We start from the raw sequence: 26,700 nt of genomic DNA, 5'->3' as shown, positions 1-26,700 counted from the left end.
AGCCGAAGACTGAATTCCAAAGCAGGTTCCCTGATTACAAACTTTATGAAAATGAACTAGAATTGTTCAGTTCACCTTTTTCAATTAATATTAATTAATGTGAATGAAGAGCTACAAATGGAAGTTATTGAATTACAGTGCAATACTCTCCTGAAAACTAAATATGATGATGTTGGAATACCAGAATTCTACAAATACCTTGGAAATAGTTACCCTAAATATGAAAACCATTGTGCAAAGAATCTGTCCATGTTTGCAAGCACCTATGTTTATGAGCAGCTGTTTTCTGTTATGAAACTAAATAAAATTTTAGTAAGTGTAGAACTACCTACACTGACTCAGAAGAACTAGAAGACCTCAACAAATTACTAATAAAGAGATTCAATCAGTAATCAAAAATTTCCCAAAAAGAAAACCTCAGAACCACATGGCTTCACAGGAGAATTTTACCAAAAATTCCAAGAAGACTGAACTCCAATTCTGCTAAAACTTTTCTAAAAAATTGAAAAAGGAGGAACACTCCCTAATTTATTCTATGAGGCTGACATCACCTTCATACCAAAACTAGATACATACCCCAAGAAAAGAAAATTACACACCAATCTCTTATGACTTGAGATGCAAGAATCCTCAACAATACTAGCAAACCTAATCCAATGGCATATTAAAAGAATTATATAACATGATCAAGTGGGATCTATCCTTGGTATGCAAGGTAGTTTAACATATGAAAATTAATTAATGTAATATACCACATTAACAGAATGAAGGGAAAAAATCCACATGACTACCTTAACTGATGCAGAAAAAAAGCATTTGATAAAATCTAGCACCCGATCTTGATAAAAATCCTTAGAAAACTAGGAATACAAGGAAACGTCTTCAACATGATAAATGGCATGTATAAAAACCCACAACTAACATCCTCCTGAATGGTGAAAGACTGAAAGCTTTCCCTCTGAGATCAGGAACAAGACAAGGACACTCACTGTACTGGAAGTTCTTGCCAGAGAAATTAGGCAAGAAAAAGAAATAAAAGATATCTAAATTAGAATGGCAAAAGATATCTAGATTTCCATTTCCCATTTGTGGATGACATGATCCTATATACAGAAAATCCTGACAAGTCCACAACAAAGTTCCTACAGCCAATAACTGAATTCAGAAAAGTGGTGGGGTACAACATCAAGAACAAAAAACTCTACAGTGTTTCTTTACACAAGCAATGAACAATCAGAAGAAGAAATCAAGAAAAAATTCCATTTACAATAGCAACTAAAAGAATTGAATACCTAGGAAAAAATCTAACCAAAGATGTAAAGGACTTGTATGAAGAAAACTATAAAACATTTCTTAAAAAAATCTAAGACCTAAATAAATGGAAGAACATTCCATGTTTATGGATTGGAAGGTTAAATATGGTTAAGATGTCAATCCTAGCCAAAGCATTTATAGATTCAATGCAATCCCAATCAAAATTCCAACAACTCTCTTTGCAGAAATGGAGAAGTCAGTAATCAAATGTCTAAGGAAAGGTATGGGGCCCTTAATAGCCAAAACCCTCTTGATAGAGAAGAATGAAGTTGGAGGACTCATACGTCACGATCCTAAAACTTATTACAAAGCCACAATAATCAAAACAGCATGGTACTGGCACAAGGACAGTCATATGACCAATGGAATAGAATTGAGAGCTTGGAAATCCACTCATTTATGGAAACTGATTTTTACAAGGGGCAAAGGCCATTCAATTGGGAAAGAATAGTGTCTTCAACAAATGGGGCTAGGAAAACTGGACCACCATTTGCAAACAGAAAAAAAAAGAGTACTCTGATCTCACAACTTATATAAAAATCAGCTCAAAATGGATCAAGGACCTAAATATAAGAATCAGAACTAGAAAAAAATAAAAGGGAAAAAATTTAGAAAAAAAAAAAGTAGGGAAGCATCTTCAGGATCTTCCATTAGGCAATAGTTTCTTAGATTTTTACACCCAAAGCACAAGCAACAAAAGAAAAAACAGATAAATAGGACCTCATCAAAATCAAAAACTTTTGAGCCTCAAAGGAATTTATCATGAAAGTAAAATGGCAAACTACAAAATGGAAGAAAATATTTGGAAACCACTTATCTGTTGAAGTTTCAATATCCAGAATATATAAAGAAATCCTTTAACTTAGCAACAAAATGACAAACATCCCAACTAAAAAATGGGCAAAGGCTTGAGTAGACATGTCTCCAAAGAAGATGTACAAATGGCCAGAAAGCACATGAAAAGATGCTCAGCATCATTAGCCATCAGGGAAATGCAAATCAAAACCTCAATGAGATATTGGAGAGGATGCGGAAAAAATATGAACACTCATTCACTGCTAGTGGGAATGTAAAATGTTGCAGCTGATGTGGAAGACAGTTTGGCTAATCCTCACAAAGTTAATTATGGAATTACCATAAGAACCTGCAATCCCACTACTAAGTATATATGCAAAATTATTGAAAGCAGGGACTCTTACAGATATTTTCACCTGATGCTCATAGCAGCATTATTCACAATTGCCCAAAGATGGAAGCAACCCAAGTGTCCATCAACCAATGGATGCTTAAGCGAAATGTGCCACGTATATACAATGGAATATTCTTCAGCTCTAAAAAGGTATGAAGTCCTGATACATGTAACAACATGGATGAACCTTGAAGACATCATGTTGAGTGAAATAAGTCAGACACAGAAGGACAAATATCGTATGATCTCACTGATATGAAATAATTAGAATAAGCCAACTCAGAATCAGAGTATAGAACATAGGTTACCAGTGGACAGGGTGGGAATAGGGAATAAGAAGTTAAGACTTAAAATGTACAAAGTTCCTATTTGGAATGATGGAAATGTTTTGGTAATAGATGGTGTTGCTGGTAGCACAATGTTGTGAATATAATTAATAGCAATGAAACATATATCTGAATGTGGTTAAACAGGAAAATGTTATATTTTATATATGATAATAGAATATTTATAAATATTACAAATATATATGTATATTTAATCCATGGAACTGCGCTACACAAACAGTGAACCCTAAGTTAAGCCATGGACAACAGTTAATAGTACAATTATAAAAAATGTGCTTTCATCAATTTTATCCAAGCAAGGTGTTAATAATAGGGTGGTATAAGGGAGTCCTGTATTTTATGCATGGTTGTTCCATAAACCTACAACTTCTTCTTGAAAAAGATTTTTAAAAGAATAGATAAGGAAAAATTCTAAAATAAAAGAACCTGTATATGACTCTGTGCCCTATCTTTCCACATCTCCCAGTCCCTTGGTGTCCAGAAGAACCAGGCTGTGGTTAAACCTAATCCAAATGCCCTTACTTTGAAACTACCATTGAGCACAAATGAAAGCCTTCAAGGGAAGGGGAGAAAGGCACATACAGTGAAAGAAGGTAGTCCAGGCAGCCCAGAGTATAATGTCAGACTTCTAGAATTGTAAGTGTCCCAGGAGAAATGATGGTTCTTTTCCCATTTCATCAAGGACAGCCTACTTTCTGTGTCATCTATTTCAAGTCGCAGGGGGATATAATCTGTGAGAATAATGCTGAGCAAGGGCTCAAGATAGAGACAAAGACGCATCTACCATTCCAGACAAAATGAAGGCTTTTGGTAACCATTAACAAGAGCAGTTTAAAGAATGGTGGAATTCAAAGTCAGCAAGGAGTGGACTGAAGAGAGACTTAGGAAGGGAAGAAGTGGAAAACGGAAATTGAGACAATATATTTTTGCTTTGAAAATGGTAAAAAAAAAAAAAAAAAAAAGGAGGGGGTGGGGTGGGGTGGGCATTTGTAGCCACAATGGGAGATATTCAAGCATGTTTTTATGTTGATGGGAATATTCCATAGAGAAATCAAAGCAGGTTGCAAAAGAGAGGGAGCACAATTGCATTTGCTCGGTCCTTGAACATGTAAGAAAAGGTTGTGATTCTTAGCACTACCAGGAGAAATTTTCATTAACAGGAGGAAAACAAATAATATCTGAAGAGATTACAGTAAAATAACAATTTGATGTTGAAAATTAGAATTAGAAGTTTTATTTAGTTAGAGGAGTTGGGTTCTCAGTTCATGTAACCCTGGAGGAGGATTAAGAAGCTGAGATAAAGCTGGAATCAAGCAAATGGCCCTACCCCAGGACAACACTCAGCACTATTCTTTCCTGCCAGATGGCTCATCAAGTAGGAATTTTCTGCATGATACTATCCTACAGTGGCCACCACCACCACAGGCTGAAAAATCTTGTCAAGAATCTGTATAGCTTGTTGGTTCACCAGCAGCTGCTTGTTCTTTTTTTTCCACCAGAAAAATGGGAGACATCATGGTGGGTACAGATGCCATGGTGACCTACAAACCCAGAAGAACTTCTCAGTAGAAATGAGATCATACAGTCCTCATCCTCATGGTGATCCAAGGCATGTGTACATCATCTTAGGACACTGGGACTTCCTTTCTAGAGCACAAAATGTAAGCTAGCATTAGCAGACAGCAGAGTGCCCCCTCCATTATTCCCCAAATCTCTGATGACATTAGTGATGAGAAATAGAGTATTACTACTCTCCAAAGTCTTACTCCCATAAGGATAAAATTAATGCAATGCCTACCATGCACTGAAGGCCTACGCTATGCCAAACCCTGTAATACATGCCTTACATACCTGACCTCATTGCTAATTACATGAACCTGTAAGTTATGGATTATTATACTCACTTTGAAAATGAGATGAGTTTCCCAATAGTAAGTGAATGAGTCTTAGAGCCAAGATTAAAAACCTGGACAATCCATATCACTGCATCATACTGCTGCAACCACATACCTCTCAGAGTAATCTTCCTCAAATACAGTGGTTACCCTGTAAACACTTTGGATCAATAACCTGAAGTAGCTTGCTAGTGACTATCATATTGTGAAATATGCTCTCTAATACATTAGTGTGACCTGATGAGCTTCTCTTTTATTTACAGATTTAGTAGAGTGATAAGAATAGGAGCCAGAAGTAGAGGAAGGATTGGCTGTGTAGGGATGAGATAGATCTAAAGAATGCAAGCTTCTTTTCAAGAAGGGAGGAAAGAAGAGCATCCTGGATCTTCAGAGACACAGGCTCAAGTACTTGCTGAGAAGGGTCAGGTTCTCTGCAACTTACTCCCAAGAATGATATAAAGAAGGAGAACAAGAAAGAGAATGAGTGTGGTAAGGGGCAGTGTAGGTGTGGGCTGCTGCCTTTCCCTGGAACCCACAAATAAACCCTGGGCTCAGATCCAGATGTGCCAGCCTGGCACCTAGGACAGAAACTGAAGGTGGGCTGACTCTTTTGGGGCATCTTGACATAAAGCACATCTAGCAGATAGTGTCCTGCCAGCACATTCTTTCCCCTTTTGCCGAGTGTACGAACACTCCCTGGAGACTACTTGGCTAAGTATGTTCATTTTATGGCAACTAGACCACCCCTACTGCTACATCTGTTCCCGGTGGGAAGGGAGCAGTGTCCTTTGTTTTGTGTCACAAGAGGGGTACACGCATACCATCTCCTTGGGTTGACTATGGAGCGAGATCCACTGACCATGGGAGCCCGACTCCCACTAATGTAGCTGAGCTGCTTTGTCTCTTCTCTATGTGGGTAAACTTTGTTTCTCCCAGTGCCCGTGTGAGTCATGGGTATATGCTGGTGACCCCAACACCTGCATATGATGGAGAGGGCAGGGACCCTGGGACTTCAGGCTTGGCCATGCTCCCCTGCCCTGCATGTGGTGGGGCTCATCTCTTTTTCCTTCAACAAAGAGGAAGAGAATAAAAATAGGACTAGGACTAGGACTAGGAGTAGGAATAGGAATAGGAATAGGAGAGTAAGAGTAAGAATAGAAGTAGGAATAAAAATAAGAAAAAAGAATAAAAGAATATATAGAGAGAGGCATATACATTTAATCAGAGAGATAAAGTAAATTCAGCAAAACATCACCAGAAGCCATATATATAGGTGAAAAATAAATGGGATATTCATTGTAATTTTTTTCAAAGTAACAGTTTAATTTTAAACACTAAATACTAAAGGAAAAGTTATGCCATGGGTCTCTGGTACAATTTTTATTGCCATTATAATAAAATGATTTTCAGTGATACCTATTTTTTCATAATAAGACTATAAAAATGTAACATTATGTTCATATTTCTCAAATACTGTCTTTTATATTTACATGTTGAGTATTCAAGATGTATCTAATACCTTCAAAAAATAACAGTTCCATCATTTACTGCTTGACTAGCCTTAAACAAGGAGCCTCACTGTGCTAAACTAAGTTTCATAGGGTAATTATAAGGGTATTAAAATTACCCTTCAAGAGTAAAATTATAGAGTCACCCTAGAGGGTGTTTTGACAATTAAATGAGATAATATAAATTTGTATCTTAGCATGGTATGCAGCACAAAATAGGTTTTCAGTTAAATTATATGGAGATTTATGTACAATAATTGCAATGAATAAATTGTTACATTGGGTTATGTATTTCAACACAATCTATAAACTGTAAATTATTAAGAAACAAGATACATTAATAAATTTTTAATCAGAAAAAAATGCATTCATTCAACCACTGCTCCTGTAGCAACCTCATCTTGTCTGATTCTTCTGGCTGTGGGAAGCAAAGAATATGGAGGTAAAACATGTACCCATGACAGCTACCTTGTAACTACTGGTATTGGATAAACTCCTCTTTAAAATGAAGATTAAAGGAAGCTGTAGGAGGGCATGAATGTTATTGGAAACACTTTATAAACCAGATCTATGGTGTTTTAGCTGTGAATAAACCATGGAACTTCTAACTTCAGCTTAACAAAGTACAGGTGTTCCTTGTTGTTTAGGAATGGTTTTCAAATTTTGATGTACATGTGAGTATTTGACGGGAATATTAAAACCCAGACCCTAGACCCAAGAATCTACATATTTAACAAGATCTGTAAATGGCTCTGATATCCCCGTGAGAAACGGACAGACACACACACAGACATGCACACAGTTTTGACTATATTATCTATAATTTAAAGATTGGTGGCATAGAAATTTACAGATCTCTTACTCTGAAACTTTATTATTTATGACTAATTAAAAGATAAATAATAAACTCTTCATATTATAATTTCCTGTAAACTCCTACAAGAGTTTAAAATTGCCTGTATTCCCAGGGCTTGCTATAGTGCCTGACAGAGACAGCCAAGCTCTCGTCCACTCTGATTAATGCTTCCCTGAGTTGGAGTTTAAGGAGCAGCACCTGTTGGGGAATATGGTGTGCCTGGATGTAATCACACAGTTGCCTCTGGTCCAGACGGAGAAGCTCAGCTTCCCGAGAACTAAATTTAGGCAATGACTCACCCCTGCTACCAGACTTTCACGTAACTTGCCATTTCTCCCTATTCAAGTTCAAGACCACATTTCATGTAAAAGAAAATGACCTTACCTGTTCCACAGCACCACAGGTATAAGAACAAGCTCTCTCACTCACATGTTAATCACTTTCCTCCTGCCTCCTTTCTGTCCCTCTTTTATAGACACTAAAATATAAAAATATTTTTTAAAAACTGAGGTTAGTCATTTCCACAAGTGAAATGGTGCAGTCAAACTGAAATTGAAAGGAAAAGCAACTCATGATATTTTTAAAGACTTAGGAGTGGCCTGTCTGTATCAGCTGAATCAAGTATGAGAATGTGTTCATAGAGCAGAGGTGAAGGGAGGTTAGAAAAACCCACAATTCTCAATAGGCAAGCCTTAGTAAGTACACTCCTTTCAGCTTTTGCTTTCTTTCCTCCTCTCCATCTTGGAAGGCTTTCACAAACTTTATTGTTGAGACATGTTTCCCAGTGTGTTTATGTTTCCACAGCACACAAGACAAACAGAAAATCAAGGCACAAATGTACACAAAGCTGTAGAAACAAAGTATATTTCAAACATGGTTCTCCTAGTGGGGATTCAGACTCATATTGTTAGGAAAGAGCTCTTAGTGTTTAAAATACATTCCCCAATTTGAAACATATGTAATAATAAGTCGTCATTCTCAGCTTAAGGCTTAAAACTGAGCAAGTGTTTGATATTTTCCTTTATGGCAAATGACATCAACTTTCCACTAGCCAGCTGTCAATTTTTTCTGGTTATATGAGTCAAGAAACTCTTAGTCAATCACTTTTCTATTTTGACCTTAGGAACGCCATGGTTTATTAGCCAGATTCACACATTCCTGCAGATCTAGGCACCTAGTTTGCCAATCCAGCTTTATTGCATGTTACAGTACTAAACTCCACTTTGTCCCTGTTGTTTTAAGGGTCCCCATTTTGGAATCCTATCAAGGTTATTGACAGGAAGCAAATTCTCCTGTCAACCCTGGTCTATGAATGACCAGCACCACTGAGCTTTTCAAAGATGCCTGTGCCTCCACACCAGTTCTATTGCCTTAGTGAAGGGATTATTTAACCTCTGGTCCCCCCTGAAGTAGGTCAAGTGTCAGGTTTTTTTATTTCACATAATAACTTCCTTAAAGCAGTCCCATTTTCATGAGTCTTCCGATACCTAACTCAACATGTTACTAAAGCCATTTTGGCATCTGTCCCTCATTAACTGTAGGCCATTGCTGCATTCACACTAAAGAAAGTTTCCAAGAAGTATATTAGAACAAGCTCCAGGGGTCTTTGCCCCAAAATGAAACCACGTATTATAGAAAAGTATTATAATAATTCTTCCCTTCCTGATTTAACATGCTCAAGATATACTCAGATGTTTTTCTCTGATTCCTGCTATCACAGATGAGCCAGGTCTTACAATTCTATGGATGTGTATGTGTAATAGTCAGGATTCTCCAGAGAAACAAAATCAAAGGGATGTGTGCGTGTTTGTGTGTGTGTGTGTTTGTATACAAACATTAAAACATATTTATTATAAGGGATTGGCGTGTGAATTTGTGAGGTCTGGCAAGTTCATATTCTAAAGGCAGGACAGAGCCTGGAAATTCCAATAGGTGATGTTTAAGTCTTTAGTCCAAATTTCCTAGGGGAAGCCAGCAGGCTGGAAATTCTGGTGAGAGTAAATGTTGAAACCTTCAGGCAAAAATAATTCTGATCTCTGGAGCCCTCAGTAATTGCAACTAAGGCTTGAGCAAAAGGATGAGGCCACCCACATTATCAAGGGTAATCCCCTTGTAGATATTAATTTCATCTATGAAAACACCTCCACAGCAATAACTAAGACAGTGTTTGGTCAAACAACTAGACACTATAACCTAGCCAACTTGACACACAAAACTAATCATAACTATACATCTTTTGTCAACTTGGAACCCATACACAACTCCTTAATCTTAAAATAAAGACAAAACCAAAGTCATACTTCTGCCTAACATGATACTACTATCCTGCATACAGTTGAAAATGCACTAACCCTTCCCCTAGAAGAGAACACAAACCCTTGGTGATGTGCTCCTTCTCCTGGAGATCCTAAAACTTAAACACTATGATGTAGAGTTAATGCAATTTATGTTATTAGATACAGTGATAGGGAAGAACTCAAATATATAAGCATATATATATTTATATATATATACACACACACATACATATATATGCACACAAATACATTTATAACAAAATAAGGAAGAAATATCCAAAACAATTATAGCCATCATTTCTGCAATGGGTCACATGGCCATAACTAGTATTTATAACTACCTTCTTCTGCTAACCATTCCACATTCCTTTTGCTCTCAACAAGCACTTCAACTGGTCATGCTTATTTGCCTGTTGTGTTGACCCAAAACTTCATTCACAAGAAGTCTTGGCCATTAGTAATCTGGCCTGAATTGAGTTGTTGTGGGCTTCCATTGACTTTAATCACATGGCATAGTAATACTAAGAGATGCCGTAAGGGATATCTCATTTTCCAGATGCTCTTCCTTACCTTCACTATGTAATAGCATACATAGTGGTATGTAATCAGGATCAATCATCCTAGCAAGTACAGAAATTTCCTTCTTTGTGTATTGATTCAGAGCCTGAGGAGCCCAAAGTGGCCAGGTGGCAGTTTTAATTTCCAGTTCAATGGAACCATTGCTGTGTCTCCTGGTGAAAGTACTCCTCCCTTTAGAATAAGGCCTCTAGACCATAAAAGCATTAAGTCATGGGGACAGGAAGCAAAAACGTTGCTTGCTAGTGTATCACTTGGGGTGATAGGAAGTGAAGTCACTCTCATTTTCACCCCTCGATTCCTGGACCCATGAATCCTAGCTATGGGAGAAACAGCGCCATAGAGTGGACACTGAGTTGGAGCATAAACAGCTTCCTAGAAAACACTGCCCCAGACCTGTGAAGCATTGCCAACTAGCTGGCACCAAAACTGAGTCTTCAAAAGGCCATTCCAACCACACTATCAATCCAGCTGATTCTGGGTGATGAGAAACAAGGTAAAAAATAAATGAATTCCATGATTATGGACCCATTACCACACTTTATTTGTTGCAAACTGAGTTCCTTGACCAGAAACAATGTTGTAGAAAATACCATGACTGAATAAGGCATTTTGTCAGTCCACAAAAAAGTAGTTTTGACAGAGGTATTGTGTGCAGGGAAGGATAGTTCATATCCAGAGTAAGTATCTGTGATGGCTAAGTTCATGTGTCAGGTTGTGTCCAGTTGTTTGGTCAAGCAAGCACTGGCCTGATTGATACTGTAAGGATATTTGTGGACTTATATCATCAGTAGGTTGGTTGCATCTATGACTGATTACATTTAATCAGCTGAGGGGATTGCCTTCAACAATGAGAGAAATCTTGTTCAATCAGTTGAAGGCTTTAAAAGAAGTGATGATTTCAGCAGTCAGAAGACAAAATTTCCATCTCTCCTTCAGCCAGACAGTTTCTCTTAAGGAATTCATAGAGATCTTCATCAGAGTTCCCAGCTTACAGCCTGCCCTATGGAATTTGGACTTGTGCATCCCCACAGTCATGTGAAACAATTTTTATTAAAATCTCATAATATTTACAGATATCTCCTATTGGTTCTGTTTCCCTAGAGAACCCTGATTAATACAGTGTCTATTCCAGTTAGAACTAAATGCTGCCCCTTCCATGATGGAAGTGGTCCAATAGAATCAACCTGACACCAGATAGTTGGGTGATCACCCCAGGGAATGATGGCATATTGTGAACACAGTGTTGGTCTCTCCTGCTGGCAGATTGGGTACTCAGCAGGAGACTATAGCCAGATTGGTCTTATTGAGTGGAAGTCCATGTTGCTGAGCCCGTGCAGAAACTCCACCCCAGCCACCATGGCCACTTTGTTCATGAACCCATTGGGCAATGACAAGAGTGGCTGGGGAAAACTGTAAATGGCATCCACAGAACAGGTCATCCTCTCCACTTGCTTATTAAAATGTTCCTCTGTTGAGGCTACCATTGGTGAACATTCACAATGAACACAAATATATTCACATTTTTTACCATTCGGAAAGTTCTATCCACATACCTCTGCCCCAGGCCTCCTTTATGCCAGGTTTCCAATCATGTGACTGCTAAATCCCTGACCATACATTGACAGCAGCCCATGAACAGTATACAATGCATCTCTGGCCATTTCTCCTTCCAAGCAAAATGAACAACCAGGTGTACTGCTCAAAGGTCTGTCCACTGGGAGGATTTCTCTTCAACACTCTCCTTCATGGATGTCCCAGAAACATGCTGGACAGTGCTGCAGCTGTCCACATTTGCATGGTGCCTGCATAATGTGCAAAAACATCTGTAAACCAGGCCTGAATTTTCTCTTCCTCAGTCACCAGATCAATAAGGAACTCCATGAGTAGTCACAGGTGTAGCCTAGGAGAGGGAGGGTAATGTGGGAAGAGCGAACCTTGAGCATTTTGGCCACTTCCTCATGAATTGTATCTGTGCCTTCAAGTTCTGCTTGAGCCCAGTCTTATATACACTATTTCCATTTGATGATGGAGTGCTACTATGCCAACTTTATGGCAGGAAGGCTCAGACAACACAGTTTGTGATAGACAGCTCAGATTACATGGCAACTTGGTGGCTCATGGTTAATCAGTCAGCCTCTACTAAGACCTAGAAACAAGCTAAAAACTGTTTCTCATGAGGAGAGTACTTATCCAGAGAGGATGGCAGAGATTTGCTCCAAAATTCTAAGGGTCTGCACTGTGACTCAGCCAGAGGAGCCTGCCAAATAGCATCTCTATCTGCCACTGACATTTCAAGCACCATTTGACCTGCTGGATCATATGGTCCAAGTGGCAGAATATCTTGTGTGGCCATCTCAACCTTTTGCAGAGCCTTCTTTTTTTCTGTTCCCTACTCAAAATTGGCCGCTTTTTAGGATACTCAGTAAATGGGCTAGAGTAGCAAACTCAAGTGAGGAATATATTGCCTCCAAAATCCAAAGAGGCCGATGAGGCATTGTCCCTCCTTTCTTGGTTACAGGAGGGACCAGATGCAACAGCTTATCCTTCACCTTAAAAGGGCCATCTCAACATGCCCCACCCCACTGATCACCTAGAAATTGCTCTGAGGTGGAAGGCCCCTGAATTTTTATTTTCCAGCCCCTGACACACAAATGTTTTACCAATAAGTCTAGAGTAGTTGCTACTTCTTGCTCACTAGATCCAATCAGCCTAATGTCATCAATGGAATGTGATGTGTGGATGGGGAGGGTAATTAAGGTCCCTGTGGACTAAATTATGACACAGTGCCGGAGAGTTGATATATCCCACTGAGGTAGGACAGTGATGGTATACTGTTGGAAATAAACTGCTTCTGATTTTCTTTACTAACAGGTGTCAATAAAAAGACATTTGCCAGATCAATATCTACATACCAGGTACCAGGATATGTGTTGATACACTCAAGCAATGCATATGACATCTGAAACAGCAGCTGCAATTGGAGTCACTACCTAGTTAAGTTTATTATAATTCACTGTCATCTTCCAAGATCCTCTGTTTTCTGCACAGAATAACAAGGAGAGTTGAATAGATATGTGGTGGGAATCACCATCCCTGCATCCTTCAAGTCCTTGATGATGACACTAATTCCTGAACTGCTCCAGCAATGCAACATTGCTTTTCATTTACTATTTTCCTAAGTAGAGGTATTTCTGGTAACTTTCACTTGACCTTTCCTACCGTAATAGACTTCATTCCACAGGTCACAGAACCCATGTGGGGATTCTACCAGTTGCTGAGTATGCCTATTCAAATTATGTATTCTGTTACTGGGGGAATAATCATAGAATTGTTTCAGTGATCCAAAGGACCCACTGTGAGATGGACTTAGGATGAAATTCTATTGATCACCTGACCTCCACAAGCCTCTACTATGACTGATGAACCATAGTAATGTTTTGGATCTCCTGGACTTGTCATCAGTTCAGAGCAAGTATCCAGTAATCCTGCAGTCATACTGGTAAAAAGTTTGTAGACCCCTTTTGGTAAAACTGGGAGAAACATTAACAACATCAATGTTTGGCAGGTAGCAGGGTTCTTCCTAAAGGGGACATTGCCTCCCATTAATTCAAGGGATTCTGTGCCTGTAAATTCTCTCAAGTCTGGGAATTGAGGGGCTATGACTCTCTATTTTTGTAATTCAAATTAGACTTCTGTTTATTTGACCTATAACTCTTCTGCTTATACAGATTCAGTAAGATTTCATAGACTACCCATCTATTTCGCTTCTGGGTACCCTGCGATTAAAACCATAAGTCTCTGTGAGTCAGACCATTCTGATTACTGCTTTGACTCTGCTGTCCATTACAGTAACTATGCCCAACTTATCTTTGATGATTAAGTGCTGCCATTTGGTCCCTGCTACCCCAGAATACAATTGTCCCTATTGCATTTAAGAATCCCAATTCTGTGGCAAAAGTTCCCCCTGTAATTGCTGACCTATAGAGAAGAGAGACCTCAGAGTTCTTACAGGATGTTGGGCTCCACTCATAAATTTATTTTTCACAGTATCAGTAAGCTGTGTGTCTTCTGGACACTGCCAGGATGAATGTGCATCTCTTACATGATAAATCTACTATAACATCTCAATCATCCTCAACCTTTGGAAATCTTCATCTACATTATACCAAGGCAGTTCTGGAATTTCAACTTCATTTATTTGAGGTCACCTTGTGGTCCATGTTTTAGCCAACACACCAAACATACTGTTGGAGCCCTTTCTAATCCCTTGGACTACAACTTTGAATTCAAAATCTCAGTTTAGTTGACTCATACCAATAAATTTAGCCTGATCCAACTTTATATTTCTTCCACCATTATCCCACTCCCTTAATATCTATTCCCACACATATTCCCCACATATGTTTGTATAAATTGGAAAAATCATGCTCCTCTTTTGGAGTGTAGCATACCACCTTATGGGTCATATACTTCACCTTTTGGAGCCTGCTGGAACTTAAGTCTAATTATAGCTCTGAAAGCAAAGATGGATGGTGGGAGTGGGAATGGGCCCTGGGGAGGCTTAACAGCATCTTTCAAGGCAACTACCTCAAGTGAATTCTATTACAGGTTTATCCAGAAAATCAGAGTTAACCTCCTAACATAGGGAAGGAAGGTCTGCTTCTACTGGCAGATAACAACTTTCTTTGCAGAAATGGAAAAGCTAATCATCAAATTCATAGGGAAGGACAAAGGACCATAAATAGCCAAAAAAAAAAAATCTTGAAAAAGAAGAACAAAGTTGGAGGACTCACTCTAACTCACTAAGGATTTCAAAACTTAGTATAAATCTATAGTGATAAAAACAGTGTGTAACTGGCACAAGGACAGCCATAGAGACTAATGAAATAGAATTGAGAGTGCAGAATAAATCCGTACATCTATAGCCAAATGATTGCTGATAAGAGAACCAAGTTGACTCAATGGGGAAAGAATAGTCACTTCAACGAATGGTGCTGGAAAAGTGTATATCCACATGCAAAAGAATGACAGTAGAGCCCTACATCATATCGTATACAAAAATAAATTCCAAACAGATCAAAGACCTAAGAGCTAAAACAATAAAATTCTTAGGAGAAAACACAGGGAAATATCTTACAGATTCCTAGACTTTACACTAAAAGCACAAGCAACAAAAGAAAAGATAAAGTGGACATAATCAAAATTAAAAACATTTGTGCATCAAAGGACATTATCAAGAAAGTTAAAAGACAAACTACAGATTAGGAGGAAATACTTGAAAACCATGTATTTGATAAGGGTTTAATATCCAGAATACATAAAGAACTGCTACAACTCAAACAAAACAAAGCTAACCACCCCATTAAAAAATGGGCAAAGGACTTGAGTATTCCTTTCTCCAAGGAAGATATACAAATGGCCGACTGATACATGGAAATATGTTCAACATCGTTAGCCATTAGGGAAGTGCAAATCAAAACCACAATTAGATACCACCTTACACCCTTTAGAATGACTATTACTAAAAAATATAAAATAAAATAAAATAATGTGTGCTGGCAAGGAAGCAGAGAAATAGGAACATTAATACATTATTGGTGGGAATGTAAAATGTAACCACTGTGGAAAAGTTTGACAGTTCCTCAAAAAGTAAACATAGAACTACCACAAGTGCCAGCAATTCCACTTCTGGATATAAACCAAAAAGATATTTGTACACCAGTGTTCATAACATCTTTATTCACCATAGCCAATTGGTAGAAGCACCCCAAATATCCATCAGCACATGAATGGATAAGCAAAGTGTTGCATATATAGTCATTGGAGTATTACTCAACTGTTCTCCAACACACTGAGTGCGTTTCCTCCTCAGGGCCTTTGCACATGCTCTTTCTACTGCCAGGAGAGCATCCTTTGCCCCCTCCCCGCCCTACACCTGCAGGCTTGCTTCCCTGCTTCATTTGGGTGTCTGTTCAAATGCCACCTTACCACAGGGATTTTTCCAGACTAAAATTATCTAAATATCTATTCCTATATAAATAGCACTCCTTCAGTGCTCCTGCCCCCTTACCCTACTTTATTTTTAAAAACACTCCTCACCACCAGACATGATACGTCCTTGTCTCTGTTTATGGATGTCTACCCTCAGGAGAATATGATCTCCATGAAAACAAGCACCTGGTCATTTTATTCACTATTAAAGTCACAGTGCCCAGAATAGTGTCTGACATTTGATGGACAATGAATAAATAGCTAATTATTCAGAAGCATGGGAAATCATCTCCTAAATCAAAACTGGCTGTTTGCACAGTTTTGTAGAAAATCTCATATTCCTTAAAATTAGCATTTCTTGGCAGCTAGAGAGGTCCCACTGCCATTTGCAAAATTTCCAGGTCACCCAAAGGCCATCTTGCACTGTGCAGTTGTGGCTCTTGATCCTGTGGCCAGGGGCAGGCAGGGGAGAGAAAAGCTGGTCCTGGTCCCTGGGGAGTGGACAAACTCATGCTCCCAAATCATCTCAGGGCAGCCTTTGTTGATAAAAATATGGAGGCAAAAACCCTGGGATAGGAGAAAGGATGCTAGACTGAGGGTCAGGAGGCTTGAGTTTGTAACTTAGCTGTTTGACTGTAAGCAACACATTTGACCTTGTTCAGCTTCAGTTTCTTCTGTCTCACCGGGCCATTGGAAGAAGATATTGTGGGTAAAAATTAACTGTATTGAAATAGAAATGTATGCATAATCCAAGAGATTTGTTTTAACCAAAAGCTTTAAATTGTCCTACAAGCACAGCAGCACTCTGTGTTGGGCTCAGCAAGACCAGGTTCTTGGAATTAGAGTGTGGACAAGACAGTCCCAGGCTTGCCCTTGAGGAGCTTGCAGTCCACAAAACGGGTGATGACTCTCAAAAAAACAAAGACAGTGTTCTCACAAAATTTTGCAAGGAGCAAAACTTGCTAGGACAACTAGACTAGAAATGTGGAGTCTGGTTCTTGAAATCCAGATGGAGCCAGAAGAGTGGGTGATGAAGAACAGAGGTGTTAGAAGCAGTTCACTCACATGCACATCCTTGCATCTCTATTAGCTGTGACCTCAGGCAGATTATTCGGCCTCCTTGAGCCTCAGTTTCCTTATCTGTACCACAATAATAGCTATTTCATAGGACTCTTTGGAGGGTTAAATTACTTAATACATGGAAAGCTCTTACAGAAATGCCTGGCACAATGAGAGCATCCAACAAATGTTAGTGATCTCATCATTATTATTATCTGGTAACTATTTAAAAAGGGTATGACTTAATGAGATGATTTTTTAAAAAACAAATGTCAAAAACATCATCAGTTTTAGTTTTGCTGGTTCCACTCCAAAACATAACCTTTGGTATGAAGACATTTTGGAAGAGCAGTCTTCTTGGGTAGCTGTGTTATGGCTAATGAACTGTGAATATTTATAGTTATAGTTTGAGATTCAGAGAGATAAATTCTAGAACTTATAGAACTGTGATAAGGTGGGAGAGGGAGACTATTTAGGCTTTTCCTCTTTATTTGTCTGTCTATTTTTAGAGGATTATGGAACCCCACTTCCCTGGTACTTCCTTCTGCAAGAGTCTTATTGGCTTGGTGGTGAAGGTGAGTTATTTAAAAACAAAAATAAAACTTTACTATTTAGAACTAGCTCCTTTGGGCTACTGAGTAAGTGGCCTGATTATTTGAGCGGTTGAAGAGATCAGAGGGAGAATCACAGCAGCTGGCTTTGAATCCCAGTGCCCCTTTTATGCCAAAGGTGTGATTCTGGCCGGCTCAGCCAGCTGCCTGGGGGCTCCCCCACCACGGGGGCGGGGACTCGGGGTGGGGTGTGGACAGCATCACAACCTCTGGGAGCCCACCCGTCCTGTTCCCTGAGAGACACCAGGCCAAGGCGAGTATCAGAGCACTGATAAACCCTGTGTACCGTACAATTTGTGCCTGGTGGATTAAGTTACCCTGTCAAAAGAAAGCCACATCACTTCAGGTTGTAAATGACTCTTGAAACTTGTCATTTGAAGGCAAAGAGAACTGGAGAATCATAAAGGAATCTTTGCATTCATCCTGTGCTGCCTCCTCTCCTGCTTTTTTATTCCTCTCCTCCTTTCCAAATATAAATGATTAATTTTCCCAAGGTAAGGGACAATACAGAGTCTGGGGCATAGCTGTCGATCTTCAAGGAAAACACTCCCTGGCTCTCCTGTGACGATCTTTCTTGTGGTCTGGGAAAGAGGGATAAAAGGGATTTGTCCAGATGCATCTTAGACAAAAATTACCTTTCCTACTGAACGAGGCAGCAGGTGTAGGGAGAGTTCCAGAACTGGGGAAAACCAGGGCTTTTTTGGTGATGTATGAGAAGGCAGAGAAATTCCACAGCTGTGAGCAGGAGACTCCCCTGGAGCTGGGAGGTTCTGGAAGCAAAGGAAATACTTCCAATCTGTTTTGTTCCTCACCTACCTGCTCTTTACTTTGTATTATTGGGTCAGGGCCAGGATTTATAGATGTTTGTTTTCTCTCAGGGATTAGTCTGGTGCCTTTAAAGGGTTTGAGTAGGGTTTGTTGCTGCTTTTTTAATGATCCAAACAAACTTTGACAGCTCAGTATTTTTCCATTATGTCAGTTGTCTCTATATGCTTTTAAATTTCTATACAACAATAAGGTTGTAATCCCATTATAGGTGGCAATTTTCAGCACACTTGTGTATTCCTGGAATGTTTCTAACATCAGTGAATATCAGGATTTGTGGACTTTTTTTTCCTACAATCCTAGCAGATACTCTACCTCTCAGAAAAGAAAAATCCTTAAGACAAACATGTCCTCCTAAAAAGGTGAATCACGTATATTTTTGCCTGATAGCAGCCAAATATTTTTCACTTGTCTAGACTGAAATAGAGTCCTAAAACTCTAAAATCAGAAAAGAGTTTGAGTTTCTGTACCTAACACCTTCCACTTAAAAATGAAACGGAGCCCAAGAGACATCCCGTGATGTGTCCAAGTTCCCGTTGATCACTTGAGAGAAAAATCTGAGACACAGATTCCCTGGTGAATGACTCACTACAATAACTAAACTCTTTAGAAAGTCATTTCCCCTCTGCTACTTTATTACGTATTAGTACGGTATGTTAGCTCTTAAAGTGATCAAAGGGATTATGCGAAATAGGCTTAAAAATCCTCTAGGAGGTAGAAATATAAGTACTGACGGTGGAACATCCCTGACCAGCAGGCCCATCATTTGCTGCCCCACCACACGTCCTCCAAACCTACAGAGGCCCCCGCTGGTTACAGCATTATAAACTCACCCTGCTCACGTGTGTGCACTTGAGGCTGAGTGGCTTTAGATGCCTGGCGACAGCCGTTTCCTCCGGCCCCTGCTTTTCACTTTGGCTGACTGGCTCTTCTGCTTCTCTTCCCCTTCCAGGATGTCCTGGAAGTCCTTTTAAGCCAAATGCCAAGATTACAAAAAAGTGCCTGTGTGTGTGTGCGTGTGTGTGTGTGTGTGTGTGTGTGTGTGTGTGTGTGCCAAACTTCACATTTTGTCCATGCCTGTCTCGACTGGGCTCAACCCTAGTGTTAAAAATCAGACCAACACTCTCGGGTGCCTGTGTAGGTTAACTTTTCAGGTAAGCCCTTTCTCAAGCTGTCATTTCAGCTGGCCACCCATCAGCTCATCTTGAATGGACTTTTATTCAAGGTTCACCAGGACTTTGATATGTTCTGGACTGGGGTGAAAAGTAGTGCTGGGGAGCTAAAGAACATTAAGCCGTTTCAAATGCAATCCTGGTTTTGTAATTTTTTTTTTAAATCACTACTTCTGACATTGTGGGCCCCTCCTGGCATGAAAGGAGGATGAGGTGAGACTCTAAATCTGAAGCTCATGTTACAAAACTCCCTCAGGGACTCGGCAGAGATTGCACAGTCTGACTCGCTGGGAGGCCCGCCACCTGGTTTCAGTACTTCAGGGGCCCACGGCAGGTCCCAGGCTGACAGGCCACGCTCGGGGCTGGTCTCCAGGAGTGCTGACCTAGCCTTCTAGGGGAACTGCGTTTTCCCATTTTAGTAGGAAACTCATTTGCTCCCCCCACTGCTTCCCTCCTTTCCTGCCTTTGCTGATTCTCAGCTCTCACATTGGCTTTTGGTTGGTACAGGATGTTCAACTAGAGAAGAAAGGGCCCTGGAAAAGACTGAACCCATAACAGAAGAAATGGAGGATCCAGAACACCCAGAGGGAATAAATGGTAAATAATAATAATAATAATTTTTTTAATCCCAAAAAAAGAACACAGAGCAGGGGCAAGGAGAAGACTCTGAAGGTTGCAAAGGGCCAGAGCAAAACATCTCATGCCTAGGATGAAATGAAACCCAGGAAACCGACTCTCTCTGTTGACAAGTGTTAAACCTGATACCTTCTCAAGAGTCTAGCCCAGACATTAATGCCTATTCCCTGTGCTGGAATGTTCTCTGAGGGCAGATCAGTGTGAATGGAATGTGGGGCTAGTGCCATTATATTTGGTTCTGTTTCCCTCTAGTGGTTGATCAACAGAGATTTCAGTTTCTAAGCACAAGTTCAGATAACCTAAGATGCTATCTGAACTCAGGGACAGAGCTGGGCACGTCAGCACTAGCTCTATCTTGTTTCTCTCCTTGTTAACTAATAGGGTCAGAGAGCCTGAAGTTTCCTCAAGGAACCCAGGGCTTCTCAAAGGCAAACAGATAACTTCATCGACAGCTGAAATGCAATCTCACCTGGGGACTGAAACACAATATTTAATTTTTGAGCTTTACTTGATGCTGGCTCCCCTTCTAAGTGCTTTACATATATTAACTCATTTAATTCTCACAACAACCCAAAAAGGTGGGAATCCTTTTTTCCCATTTTACAAAACATTTATTAGTGGCTGTTGGGCTTTTTGCTTTTGGATCCACAGATGACACTGTTGGTGGTAATTCCCATGCCTGGCTTCAATCAAGCAATCAACAAATACACATTGACTACCTCCTGTTGCCTGGGCTTCTCACCATCATTCAGACTTTACTCTGGGCTTGGCAGTGGTGATGTCTAGCTTTTCAACATCCAACAGGCAAACCACTTACCCATGCACTGAACACTTTCTATTGAGCCTTACAGTGCTGGGCATGGTGACGGCTGATTTGGGAGGGCCCTGAGGCTGCAAAGTGAACTGCTGAGGCTGGGAACCCCCAAGGCCCATCGTTGAGAGCCTGGGAGCATTCAGGAAATCAACAGAAGCAGAGGAGGGAGCCAGATGGGGTCGTCTGCATTAGGTGGTATGCAGAGGAAGCTGTCTGTGGCGATTGCCTTCATGGGAGATGCCAAAGCGGTTGTTCTGGATGAGCCCACCTCTGGGGTGGACCCCTACTCAAGACGCTCCATCTGGGACCTGCTCCTGAAGTATCGCTCAGGTAACGGCCTCTCCTCAGTGCCCTGTGCCCTCATGGAGGCTTTGCCCATGGTCCCACTCGCTCACATCTGGCATTTCACAACTGAGTGTACTAACAGCAGCAACGACACTCAGATGGGGCTTTAACAGTGACTTGGGTGAATCTAAGTTTCAGTTGAAGTCTCCTGAGATTTTTACACCAACATAAGCAGAAGTCACTGACAGAGCAGCCCACTTCCCAGAAATATTCTGGGTATGCCCAGAATATTCTAGAAAGTTCTCTCAGTCAGTGGCCCTTCTGTAGAATAATGGGTGAAGCTCTAGGTGATATGCTCCTTTGATAAGGGTGCCCAGGTCACCTACAAAAATCCCAGTAAGTTTCATGTCTCTGAGATGACCAGACAGGATCAGGAATGAGGGCTACATGCTGGGAATTCAGGCAAGTAACAATGGAAAATGAAATAAAAGTTGGCAGTTGATATCTTCAATAATCAGTCCTTTAATAAAGTCATAAATACAAAAAAAACTTAAAAAGCTATTTTTAATGTATTTTCAGTGTATTTTAGTTGTCTCTGAGTAGAATGAATGGATGATTTTTCTTCTTTCTACTTCTCTGCAATGAGATTATATTCTTTTAATAATTACAAAAATTAAAATCTGGGCAAGATAGGTCTCTCAACAAATTGAATTGTCTCTGTGGCTCGGAGTCAAGGAAAATATACACAAGATCAATGGTTCTCAAATGGTATTGACTATAGGAAATGCCTGGAGGACTTGTTTAGAAAGCAGATTTCCAGTCCCCATTCACAAAGTCAAGACAATCACAGTTTGGTTGGTACACAGCTATGAATCTTTGATTCCTACTATATGAATTATATTTAACAATATCCAAAATAGCATAATAGATGAATATGAATATCTCAACTGAGTATCTTTTAATATTGACAAAGTTCTCATTGTGTTTATAAACATAATATTGCCCCTTATTTTATTTCTGAATTTATGACCCTTAGGATTATAAACCTTTTAAAACATTGCTTTCTGAGGTGCAAACTATTCAGGCGCTTTCTTTTTGGTAAATGCTAGCATTTGGAAAATATATCATCCAATCCAGGTGCTTCATTTTACAAATGAGATTTTTACAGCAGAGAAGTCATGGCTTGCCTTAGGGCCTCCACTGCTTACTGCCTGAGCTCCTGCTAGAACTTGGAGCTCCTTATTCTCTGGCAGCCCAGGGTTGCTTCCAACCCTTTCAGTTTCTCACTGGTAATTCTTCATATTTCAGTTCATGGCAAATATGTTATTCTGCCTTTAGTCCATGTTCATCTTAAGATGGAGCCATGACTAGGGACATTAAAGAAGGGAATCCAGGTGACCTCATTCCACTGCACACTGACAGCTTACACTTGGTTCTAAACTCCACTGTCTGCAGGTCAACCAACAACTTAATGGAAGTCCAAAGTTGGCTCAGCACTCATCACATTTTAAATAAAACTTGTACAGAATTAGCAAGTTTTAGCAGGTTTGGAACACATTTGAAGAAAATTTGTATTATCATTTAGTATTTTCTCCCAGATATTTGTTGAGTGGAGGAGGCACTGACATACCATAGATTACATAAATAATACATAGAAATAACTAAGAGTGTAAATGAATAAGTATAGCTTCCTTGCTAGAAAGTTCCAGAATCTTTCTCCTAATATTCTTGTATTTTTCAGAGTAAATCATGTCAAAAAAATAATGTATCTTTCCTATGACAGCTAACACTTATTGAGCTATATGCCAGACATTAGGCTAGGAAATTTATGTATATTATCTCATTTACATAACAACTGTATGAGTTGGGTGCTGGGATTACCCCCATTTTATAGATGAGGAAACTGAGGTTTAGAGGGAATAAAAATCTTACCCAAGCACATGCTGCTAGCAAAGTCAGAGCCAGGGTTAAAACTAAGCCTATCTGACACAATGTTCTTGCTCTCTTAACTATTCTACTATATGCTTCTCTAGCTATCTATCATTTATCTATAATCTATCTACCTATTTATCTATCAGCCAACTTATCTATATATCTACAAATATAATCCTCAAATATACATATCAGAATTATGGGTGTTCCCTACTTTCAATCTTCCTAGAACTTTACTATTACACTTTTATGTAAAAACTAAATTTAAAATATGTGTATCACAATTACGGGTGCCATTTTGTGTACATAATTACAAACTAAAGTTAGTACTTTGTTGAAATGTATAAATACTTGTACCAAAGTATACTTTAAAATTATAAAGTGATGTGTTTGTCAAATATAAGAAAAATATTAATTTATGTTACATTTTCAATGTATTAGTACATAACAAATGTGGTTATAAGAACAGAAATGGTATCAGTCAGGGTTTGGTTGCAGGAAAAAGTAACCTGCTCTAGTTTAACTAGAAGATGCTTGTGGTGGTTTGGAGCTGTTAGGTACCCCAGAAAAGGCCATGTTCTTTAATCCATTCCTGTGGGTGCAGACCTGTTGTAGGTAGGACCTTTTGATTAGGTTATTTCCATTGAGATGTGACTCAACCCTTCAAGGTGAGTCTTAATCCCCTTACTGGAGTCCTTCATAAGAGGATAAAACACATTCAGAAGCTAAGAGATGAATTCAAGAGAAGCTCACAAAAGAAAAGCCCCAGAGAAACTGAGAGAGGACCCACAGAAGCTCAAAGAGGCAGCCACTGGAACCAGAAGCTGAAAGCCATGAAACATGGGAGCAAAGGACCAGCAGACACCAGCCATGTGCCTTCCCATATGACAGACATATCCTAGATGCCGGCAGCCTGTCTTCAGAGTCCAGGTATCGTCCTGTTGATGCCCTGAGTTGGACATTTTCATAGACTAAGAACTGTAAATTGTAAATTAATAAATCCCCATTGTAAAAGCCAACTCATGGCCCAGGAGCTAAGATTGCAGCATAGAGAAGAGTGGAAGCTAGTTACTCCCCTCTGGAACAATTCATAAATGATAGAAAAATTAGTAAATAACCTGGAATAACTGTGGGGAGACAAACATGACTATCCACTCATCATACATCAACCTGAATTGGGAGGAATGCCCAAGATTGCAGCATAAAATCTGTAAGTAAAAACCGCAGACCCAAGCCGAGAGGTGAGAACCCCCCCTCACGGAAGCCTTGCAGAGCTAGAGAGCAGTACTCTCTAAACAAGCAAATATACCTCAGCCCAGCTCCAACTAGGGTTTTAATATTGACCTCTCAATATAGACTGCGAATCCCCAACAAGCAGACAGAGGCTTTTGGTGATGACTGACCTTGGGAGAGTCAGGATGGGGAGCCCAGAGGATCAGGTGCTATCTCTGGCCAATGGGTGAATCTGGGAGCTTTCTGTCCCTTTCTCTCTCTATCAACCTGGGCAGCTCAGTGGAGAAAGCCTCAGCCATTTTCAGCTCGCACTGCTTTGCAGTAAAGAAAGCCTCAGCCATTTTAAAATTGCAGCACTCTGACCCAGACAAGGGTGGAGATAGCAGAGTCAGAGAAACAAAGAATCTATTTATATTCAGATGACCTCTCTCTAGGGGGCATAGCTTCCCAGGAGGAAAGAGGAGGGGCCCAGCTCTACTACCTGCCTTACCTTCAGAACCAGACCCCAGAGCCTGGGGGAGGCAAGCCGCAGGCCACATCCCCTTATACCAGCCCATGACAGGCTAACAGGCACCACCTGCTGGGCAGAAAAGCACAGGCTGTGTCAATCCTCTAAGACACACCATCAGGGAAAACAGATACTGAATATTTCCTCCTTCTGTGACCTGAGCTTGTTCTCATCTGGGAAAACCTGATTGGTGTGGCCTAGGAGGTAAGATGCGTAGACAACAGAAAACTACAACCTACACTAAGAAAAACAAAGCTATGGCCCAGTCAAAGGAACAAACTTACACTTCAACTGAGATACAGGAATTGAAACAACTAATAATAAGTCAATTCAAAAAGTTTAGGGAAGATATGGTGAAAGAGCTGAATCATATAATGAAAACACAGAACATACATAAGGTAGAAATTGAAAGTTCAAAAAACCAACTGGCAGAATCTTTGGAAATGAAAGGCACAACACAAGAGATGAAAGACACAATGGAAACATACAACAGCAGATCTCAAGAGGCAGAAGAAAACACTCAGAAACTGGAGAACAAGATATCTGAAAGCCTACACACAAAAGAACAGATAGAGAAAAGAATGGAAAAATATGAGCAACATCTCCAGGAACTTAAGGACGAAATGAAATATAAGAATGTACGTATCATTGGTGTCCCAGAAGGAGAAGAGAAGGGAAAAGGGGAAGAAGCAGTAATAGAGGAAATAATCAATGAAAATTTCCCGTCTCTTATGAAAGACATAAAATTAAAGATCCAAGAAGTGCAGTGTACTCCAAACAGAATAGATCTGAATAGGCCAACTCCAAGACACTTAATAATCAGATTATCAAATGTCAAAGACAAAGAGAGAATCCTAAAAACAGCAAGAGAAAAGCAATCCATCACATACAAAGGAAGATTAATAAGACTATGTGCAGATCTCTCAGCAGAAACCATGGAGGCAAGAAGGAAGTGGTGTCATATATTTGAGATACTGAAAGAGAAAAACCGCCAACCAAGAATCCTATCCAGCAAAACTGTCCTTAAAATATGAGGGAGAGTTCAAAATATTCTCCGACAAACAGACAATGAGAGACTTTGTGAACAAGACACCCGCCCTACAGGAAATACTAAATGGAGCACTACAGACTGATAGGAGAAGACAGGAGTGAGAGGTTTAGAACACAATTTTGGGAGATGGTAGCACAGCAATGTAAGTACAATGAACAAAGATAACTATGAATATGGTTGAAAGAGGAAGGTTAGGAGCATGTGGGACACCAGAACAAAAGAAAAGATAAAGACTGGGACTGTGTAACTCAATGAAACCTAGAGTGTTAAACAATTCTGATAAAATGTACAAATACGTTTTTTCACAAGGGAGAGCAAACAAATGTCAACCTTGCAAGGTGTTAAAAATAGGGAGGCATTGGGGGAAAAAATACAATCAATGTAAACTAGAGACTATCCTTGTATTATGCTTCCTTTAATGTAACAAAGGCGATATACCAAGATCTGCCAGTTTGAATGTATTATGTCCCCCCAAATGCCATTATCTTTGATGTAATCTTGTGTGGGCAGACCTATCAGTGTTAATTAGATTGTAATCATTTGAGTGTTTCCATGGAGATGTGTCCCACCCAACTGTGGGTGATGACTCTGATTGGAT

The 26,700-nt window shown here is 39.8% G+C and overlaps 1 long non-coding RNA gene across 1 annotated transcript in view; it reads right to left on the bottom strand.

The window, feature by feature from the left end:
- Window positions 1-7,631, bottom strand: part of LOC119518660 — a 38,674-nt gene extending 31,043 nt beyond the window's left edge. The window contains exon 1 of the long non-coding RNA XR_005213812.1: window positions 7,494-7,631. This is a non-coding gene — a long non-coding RNA (uncharacterized LOC119518660). The remainder of the gene's footprint in view (window positions 1-7,493) is intronic.
- Window positions 7,632-26,700: the final 19,069 nt, after the last annotated feature.

Source organism: Choloepus didactylus, chromosome 2 (genome assembly GCF_015220235.1).
Source record: "Choloepus didactylus isolate mChoDid1 chromosome 2, mChoDid1.pri, whole genome shotgun sequence".
NCBI lineage: Eukaryota > Metazoa > Chordata > Mammalia > Pilosa > Megalonychidae > Choloepus > Choloepus didactylus.
The sequence above is the reverse complement of the archived record's forward strand: the minus strand, read 5'-3'. Positions and strand labels throughout refer to the sequence as shown.